Raw genomic sequence first — 9,374 nt, 5'->3', positions numbered from 1 at the left:
CAGAAGAAAAGTTGGATATTGCCTTGGCAACTTTGCAGGCAAAAGGCAGGGTAAATATAATCTGAGTTTGGGGACAGGGTAATTACTGTCGCCATCTGGTAACACATTCTTTATCTGAACTCAAACCTCTTATGTGTTTTAAGCACTTATGGGGCATCTTGCTAAGAAACTTAATATAAGATTACTTTTTAATGTTACCTTGAAACCTTTTTGAGATTGCCTTTGTCTAATATCCCAATATCACATCTGGCATGATTGCCATCGCTGTAAAGCAAAATCTTTTAATAGTGTTTATTAAGTACTTTCCGAAGATGCACAATCACCAACGTGAGTTGGTGTTAATAGAGAGTCATTAGTCAGCTCAGTCTTCAATATTTGTGGAAAAGGCAGGCTCAGCAAGAAACACATAATGAATGTAAAGCAAATACAAAACACAACATCCCTTCAGCCACTCTGTTCCCTGATGGATGGGAACACTGTATTTCACAATCTAGCTGCTCTACAATTTCTGAGCACTGTTTCTACAATATTTGGCATGAAATATCATGAGCCAAACAAGCATAAGGGACACAGCAGCTAAAATGAGCCTTATGGGGAGAAATGGTATTTACTTTAATGACCATGGCTTAGGAAATTGCTGTATTTCACACTGGGTTAATAAAGGCTTAGGGCAAAGTAGCCAGTGAACAGGGCAGTTGCACTGCCCAAGAGCATGGAGCAAATGTCAAGCACCTTTTTCTAGCTGTCACTGAAAACTCTCCTCTCTCCTCTGCTCCTTCCCCATCCCCACAGCCCAGAGCAGGGCTGGGTTAGAAAGAATTGTGATTAGCATAATTCAGAAGCTGGGAAGGTATTTTCTGACAGCACTCTAGATAATGGAATGCTGTACACAGAGTAATAAATAGGAGAGTATGATTTTAAAGCTGTAATGTAGTCAAGAGATTAGATGATCTCATAAACACCACAAGCCACTGTGGTTTGTCTTGATGTCATCCAGACCTGGAACCAGAACTTTGCTAGTCAATATTTTGCCTTGTTTGTTTCTTTGGAGTAGAGGGAGTTGGGGTGGGGGAGACCACTAGGTCTCCATCTGATCAATTATTCTAACCCATATATATTTATGAGCATATACATATAGCTTTATGCATATCCTCCCAGAGCTATGCATTCTACTTATATCTCAGGGTATGTACAGGAAACACAATTTTTAAAATCTTGGCAGAGTAAAAGAGTATATGGAAATGGGATGATCTTTGACTATTTTTCATGCACTTAGCCTGCAGTGGAGCAAACACTAGATTATTATTCCAAAGGGTAGACTTTTTCCTTCCTTTATGCTAATGAACAGCAGGGAGAACTTTGCTTCTCTTCGGTCAGAGCTGTGTTTCAAGCTCTGGTAACGTCAGTATTTTTCTTTTCTTTTTTTTCCCCCCAGCTTTATTGAGATATAATTGACATATAACATTGTGTAAGTTTAATGTGTAGAACATGTTGATTTGATACACTTACATATTGCAAAATGATTATCACCATAGCTTTAGCTAACATCTCCACGAAGCCATATAACTACCCTTCCTTTCTTATGGTGAGAACATTAAAAATTTACTCTCAGCAACTTTCAAGTACATAGTACAGTATTATTAACTATAATTGCCATGCTGCACATCAGATCCTCAGGATGTATTCATCTTATAACTGGAAGTTTGTACCCTTTGACCAGAATCTCCTTAATTGCCCCAACCCCTAGCCCCTGGTAACTACCATTTACTCTCTGTTTTCATGAGTTCAACTTTTTTAGATTCCACATATTTCTTTCTTTCTCATGGCTGAATAATATTCCATTATATGTATGTATATATGTATATGTGTGTATGTGTATATATATATATGTCTTCTTTATCTATTTTTCTGCTGATGGAGACAGGTTGTTTCCATATCTTGGCTATTAGGAATAATGATTCAACATTTTTTTATATTTGCTAATTTATAGCTATATGGGACCTTGGGCAAGTCAATTTATCTCTGTCTCAGTTTCCTCATCTATCTACTTAGGACAATAATAGTACCTACTATTTTTTAAAGGATATTTTATTTTTAGAATAATATGAATTAATATAGGGGAAAGGTTTCTAGGCATTGTAATTATTGGTGTTGCTTTTGTTATTCTTTTTTATTAAGTGTTATTATATTCTCCTTGAGGAGAAGGAGAATTGATCAATTATATATCTTTCTAAACATATATCATCATATAAATATATTAGTTAAATTTAGATCACTGGCTAGATTTTGCAAGTCCTGTATAATATTTTAATTCTAGTAGAAACCTTCATCTCTATTCTGTAGACAATGCAAATCCACACATTCATGCCCAACATCTTTAAAGAGTATCTTTAGGAGTAGGTACTCCTGCAAAAAGGAGCCTTAAGTACCCTTAAAGGGCTGAGTGACTTATAAGAGTAAGTTTCTTTCTGCCAGTGACCTTCAATCTAAGAAGTATCTGTTTATATGTTGGGTATCGAAGAGGTTCAGAATGAGCCTCCCAAAAATGTGCCACTTTGGCATGTGGACTATTTTGAGCTGAAGGCAATCAAGACTCAGCAGACTCAAGAAGAACTTTTACCTCTCCCTTAACTACCTAAAAGAATTTAGATAGGGGGCCTGGCCCAGAGAGAGAACTATTACCAGAGATAACTTTTTATCTGAATGACCTATCTGTATGACAGGGCAAACATTTAATTGCCAAACATCTGCTCTTCCTATCGTGCTGTGAATTACCCTCCTCCCCTTTGAAGCTCCAGGCTCCTATCCCATTCCTCAGCTCAAGATGGCATTCAACCCTAAATTGCCCAATTTATCCTAGAAACTCATTGTCTTTGTGGGGCTCCTGTACATACATAATTAAATTTGTTTTTCTCCTGTTAATCTGCCTTATGTTAATTTAATTATTAGACCAGCCAAAAGAATCTAGCAGAGTAAAGAAAAAAATTTTCCTCCCCTACAGTATCAGTAGGTGGCACTTTTATATCACACTTTATTCTCTTTGGAAAACATCTTCCCAGATGTTAACTGGAACAGCACACAGTTTTATAAATCAATGTAGGAATCAATTAGAAAGTGTTACAAGTGGTTTGTTAGAAATAATAACTAAATAAATAAAATTTGTGAATGGCTATCTATATGTTGGAGTGAATTCATCATTAGCTCTCTGATAACTTTGTACCCGTTGTTTCCTTGCATTCTGGTATATGCTCATTTGAGTGGGGAAAAAAAAGAGATGAAGTTACATTTAATGCATAGGAAATGACTGATACCACTTGATGTGAACATTATGTATCTTGTATGGTAGGGCAGGAGAAAAGTTGAAAACTCTGATATAGATGGCCAACTTAGTGACAGTGGTCAAGAAATTGATCCTAGATGTGACTCAGAAACAAAACAAAACAAAATGTTTGTAGTTGTTATGGGACTGCTAAGATTGGCAAATGAAGAAAACATGCCTCAAATCACATCTTCTGGCAGCAGCAGATGGAACCAAAATACAACTTCTGAGGCAGCACCAATTGTCAGTTATTTTGTTCACTGACCACAGGAGGGGTCAGTCACCTGGGATCAAATTCCAAGTGTGGTCCGTTTTGAGGTGAAAGCAGGCTGGTACTTGATTTGGATATTTGTGAGTTGAGATTACATAATATACTGACAATGTTTGAGTTGTTTTTGAATTACTGATTCTGATTCCAAATGTTTTTCAATACAAGTAGGCAGGGTGGCTTTAAATAGGAAGTTTAGTGATGGATAATAATACCCAGTATTTTGTCAGCTGGGTGGATATTCTGAAAAATTATAAGGTATTATATACATTTGAGCGTAAATTGATCATCTGAACAGCCATTATTCATAGCTGGAGTGACCATATAATTTATCATTCAAAGCAGAGACATTAGAGAGTGAATGGGGTGCTATTAATAATTATGCTGGGGCAACAGACATAACAGGGATTGTGGGACAGTTTGGGACATATGGACTTCTCATTTACACTTCGTAAGGAAAGAAGAGTATTTATTCATTCAATGTATCATAATTCCACTGTGATTTCTTTTCTTTTTCTTTTTTTTAAAAAACCCCCAAATAGTTCTAATTCCATGGCACCCATTTGCCTCATTTTTTACTCCTGTGGTGCTTGGTAGAAGCTCTGTCACAACACTTATCACAGCAATTATGTAGTCAGCTGTTTCTGTCCACACTTACACTAGACCCTGGACTTCTTGGAAACAGGGTCCTTCTTTCCTTGCTGCCTGCCTTCCTTCTTCCCTCCTTCTTTCTTTCTTTTGTGGTAAAAAACAAAACATAAAATTTACCATATTAACTATTTCATGTGTACAGTACAGTAGTGTTAACTATGTGTACATTATTGGGCAGTAAGATCTCTAAATTTTTTTTTTTAATTTTAGTTTCAAGTATACTGTACATTGGTTAGACATCTATATAGTTAGTAAAATGATTCCCCCAATTTTTCCCTGCCTCCCTTGACCCTCCACCTAGCCAATGTATTAATGCTAATTGCATTCCCTATGCCAAGCTCCCCATCCCTGTGACCATCTATCAGCTACTAATTTGTATTTCTTTAACCCTTCACCTCATTCTCCCAGCCCCCCAAACCCTTCTCCCCTCTGTCCATCATCAAATTGTCCACTATATTTGGAAGCCTGTTTTTGATTAGTTTGTTCTTTTTATTCCTTAAATTACACATATAAGTGAAATCATATAATGTTTATCTTTCCCTGTCTGACTTAAATACCTTCTAGGTCCATCAAAGCAATATCTTTTTCCATTCCCTTCCTTTTCATATGTACGGGTCTTGTTTTCTTATCCTTTCAACCACTCTATCTTTTGGCTGGAGCACTTAATTCTTTTCCATTTAAGTTACTTATTGATAGGAATGTAGTTGTTACCATTTTTTACTCCTGTTTTTTATATATGTTTTTCCTTTTTAAAAAGGTCCCTCCAACATTTCCTGTAATTCTAGCTTGGTGGTGATAAATTTCTTTAGTTTGTTTTTGTCTGGGAAGCTCTTTATCTGTCCTTTAACTCTAAATGATAGCTTTGCTGAATAAGTTATTCTTGGTTGTATATCCTGGGTCTTTACCCTGTTGAATACTTTTTGCCCAGCCCTTCTGTCCTGCATAGTTTCTTTTGAGAAATCAACTGCCATTCGTATGTGTGTTCCTTTGTAGGTAATTATTTGCTTTTCTCTTGCTGCGTTTAATCTTCTTTCTTTGTATTTAAACTTTGGCATTTTAATTATGCTGTGTCTTGGTGTGGGCCTCTTTGGATCCCTGAGTTTTGGAATTTTCTGAGCTTCCTGGGGTTTTATGTCCATTTCCTTCACCAGGTTAGGGAAGTTTTTCATCATTATTTCTTCAAACAGCTGTTCAACATCTTGATTTTCTTCAGTTACACTGATCAGACGAATATTTGGAGCCTTAATAGTGTCCTATATCCTCTTTAAATTATTTTTATAGTCTTGGCATCTTTTTTCTTGCCATTCTGAATAAGAGTCCTGATTGGCTTTCCTGTCCTCTAGGTAGGGCATTTGATCCTCTTCTTTATTCACTTTGTTTATTCCATTTAATATACTTCTCATCTCAGATAATGTGTTCTTCATTTTAGAATGGTTCCCTTATATAATTCCACTTCCATTTTTATGTTCTTTTAATCTCTTTGTTGAAGTTCTAACTGAATTTATCTACACTTCCCAAAAGTTCATTGAGCATCTTTATAACTAGTGTTTTGAACTCTGCATCTGTTAGATTACTTGACTCCATTATATCTGGATCTCTGTTCTGTTCTCTCATATGATTTATGCTTCTTTGTCTTCCCATTTTGGCTGCCTTTCCGTGTCTGTTTCTATGTACTAAGCAAAGCTCCTAAGTCTCCCGGTCTTATTAGTGTGGATTTGTGAAATAGGTGTCCAGTGGCACAGTCCTGAGAGGGATTAGCTGCAGGCCAAACTTAGCCCAAGCCTGTATCCCTCTGGGGCCACCTGTTAAGTTTCAGCAAGCAATGCACAGATGCTGTGCTTATAGTTGCCTCAAAAGGCCACACCAAAAACTTAGGCCAACTGCCTCCACCAGTGTGAGTCTCAGCAAGGAGCACATGACTCGCTGAGGATACATCTGGATGTAGATTGGGTGGGGCCACGAATTGGGGAATGTGGAGTTTCAGGGAATCTTCTGTGCGGAGCGACCTCTGTTATCCAGTTTGATGACATCACGGCTATGGTGGCTGTGTCTGGTGCACTGGGGTTGGGGGGAGGGCTCAACAGGGAACAATGGATACTGCCGGCACTTCTGTACAGATTGAGTCTCGCATTGACCCTCACTCCGACAATGTCTCCCTGTGAGTCCCTGGTGCCCCCTGTGCACAGCCGAATTGGGACTGGTGCTCAGAGCAAGCAGGTCCGTCACTGCAAAAATCCGCTCACGGATGTGGCCCCTTTAAGAGACGTCTGCTGCTGCCACAGCCTCCGTCTTCCTCAGCCACTCGGCACTGGGCAGCCCCGTGTCTTCACCCCATCCTATCTTCTGCTGTTGTAGGGTGCTTTCTTGAATTTCTCCATAGTTGTATGGCTTGTTCCTCTAGATCTCAGGTGATTTTTCCTTGCTGCTGCTCCTTGTTTCCATCACAGCTTTGATTTGGTTGCCAGAAGGATGAACAGAGCCTCCATCATCTACGCCATTTTTTTTCTCTCTGATTGAAACTATAAACCTGTTGGAGGCTCTGCAGTTCCCCCTAAAACTTTCATATCTTGTAAAATTGAAACTCTCTACCCATTGAACAACCCCCCGTTTCCCCTTCCTCGCAACCCCAGACAACTGCCATGCTGTTTTATGTTTCTAGGAGCCCGACAACTTTAGATACCTTATATAACTGGAATCATGCAGTATTTGTCTTTTCATGACTGGTTTACTTCACTTAGCATAATACCCTCACGATTAGGCCATGTATGGCATGTGTTAGAATTTCCTTCTTCTTAAAGGCTGAATAATTTTCCATTGTATGCATATACCATATTTTCTTTATCTATTCATCTGTTGATGGACATTTAGGTTGTTTCAACCTCTTGACTATTGTGAATAATGCTGCAATGAATATGAGAGTGCTAATATCCTTTCAAGTTTCTATTTTCAATTCTTTTGGGTATATGCCCACAAGAGTGGGATTGCTGGATCATATAAAACTCCATGTTTTGGTTTTTGAGGAACCTCTATACTGTTTTCCACAGGGGCTGCACCATTTTACATTCTCACCCACAGTCCACAAGGATTCCAATTTCTCTGCATTATTACCAACACTTGTTATTTTCTGTTTGTTTGTTTTTATTTTTGTTTTGACAGTGGCCATCTCATTGTGATTTTGATTTGCATTTCCCTAATGATTCGTGATGTTGAATAGCTTTTCCCATGCTTATTCGTATCCTCTAAAGTTTGTTTATAAGTTTTTCATTGAGTGCTATTATTTTATGTTGTAGGGAGTCTTCCCTTTGAGAGGAGGCTTTCACAGTGAAGGTTCAGAAATGCTCAACTAAGTGTAGGAAATATCACGTATTTCAAATGGCATTGAATTTCTATTCTTTTCTCTTTTTTCATTTGACTCCTCCATGCCATCCTATGTCACCCACCCTGACCGTGGGTAACAAGGAAGGCAAAGATCATAGGATCGCTCCAGAGGAAGAAAGATTTTGGACATGGAGGAAGTCGTTTTTATTCTTTCCCAGAAAAACCGATTTTGCTTGCATATTTCTCATGGCTCATCTTCTCTGTCTAATAATGTACTACTCAATGTAAAGTTTCCCCTTTCCCATTAAAAAAAAAAAAACCCAAACCCTTAAGCTTAAAAATAAACATATGCACAGAACCTGGATTTATCTTTGGCTGTATAAAATAGTGTTGATATGCTAATTCATATGCAATGGTTCAAACAATAAAACCCAATAAAATCATTATTGTGTCACTAATAAGCTTTTAATAAAGCTGGGTGAAATTTCTTTGGCTTAATATAATTTGGAGACATTTACGTTTTCACATACAGTAACTAACTCAGTGTATGTTAATTTGCAATATGTGATTCAGGACAAGAGATGAATCAGAAGACTATCAGGATATCAATCTATTAGATTTGGCTTGGAAAAATTTGTTACTGGGTTCCTCTGGCTGAGCTATTGGTTCTATAAATTAGTAAGGAGTTTATAGGAGCCAGAGTGATTTACATTAAAGTCCTTAAGATTTGGGTGGGCTTGGGGTAAGGGAGAGAAGAAGAAGGGAGAGGATAAACAGTGAAAAGACGTTGGCTTTATCAGGTAGTTTCTCTGATCTATAAAATAGGAACAGTAATTTCTGACTGCTGCATGGAGATATGAAGATAATGAAAGAAAATAAATAAATTTAAAAACTCCCTTTATATTTACATAAAATTTACATTACATTTATATAAAATGCTTTATATTTACATAAAGCATTTTAGATCAAGAAAGAAAGAAAATTTTGTAGACAAATCTTTCTCTAACTTGATATATACCTACCTTTCTGAAAAGCCTAAAGATAACCTTTTTAAGAGGGATAAAACCTGTAATCAATAACCTTGATTCTCTTGGGTAAATAGGGAAATGGCCCATGCCTTTTAATCAGGCGAGAGGAGGAATATAACAATAAAAGGAGTTTTAACTCCATGAAGAAGAAAGGCACATGGTCACATACTGGTCTTAATTTTCACCGAGAAAACCATCACCAGGGTTTCAATTTGGCTGCGTCTACAAGTTCATTGACTTTGCAAGATGTTGTAACAGTTAATTTTGTCAACGAAGCAGCCAAACTGGTTGTCTGTTTGAAATGACTAATTGCTGTATTATTTTGATTTATATTTTGGGTCCACTTGACCACCTGAATAGACTATAGACAAGGCTAATGTATGGGAAGAGCCACTGAGAGAGTTGGGCTAACCACCACGGATGATTTGCTTTCTGTGAATATGATCTTTTAACTAAATAGGCAAACAAGGGGAAAGCAGATTTGATATACATGTTCCCATCCTAGGCATCAAACTTTGGTTTACAGTGGATTTAAGTTCAAAACTATGCAAGATCACAGAATCAGTAGTTTATTTACTTGGGATTTTAATTAAAAAAAAAAAAATTAAAACAGAAAACAACTAAATGGCACTACAGCTTGGAAAAAAATTTTAATACATACCCTTTGTGCAAGTAAACATCTATAGCTTCCTGTGTGTGTGCTTGTTGCCAATTCTTAAACACCCTTGGATAATTCAATTACATTTGTGGTTAAAAAAATATCATTATACACTGCCACTTTTCTGCTTAG

The sequence above is a fragment of the Pteropus vampyrus genome, unplaced genomic scaffold, assembly GCF_000151845.1.
Source record: "Pteropus vampyrus isolate Shadow unplaced genomic scaffold, Pvam_2.0 Scaffold21, whole genome shotgun sequence".
In the NCBI taxonomy this organism is placed as follows: Eukaryota; Metazoa; Chordata; class Mammalia; order Chiroptera; family Pteropodidae; genus Pteropus; species Pteropus vampyrus.
Note: the sequence above shows the minus strand (reverse complement) of the source record.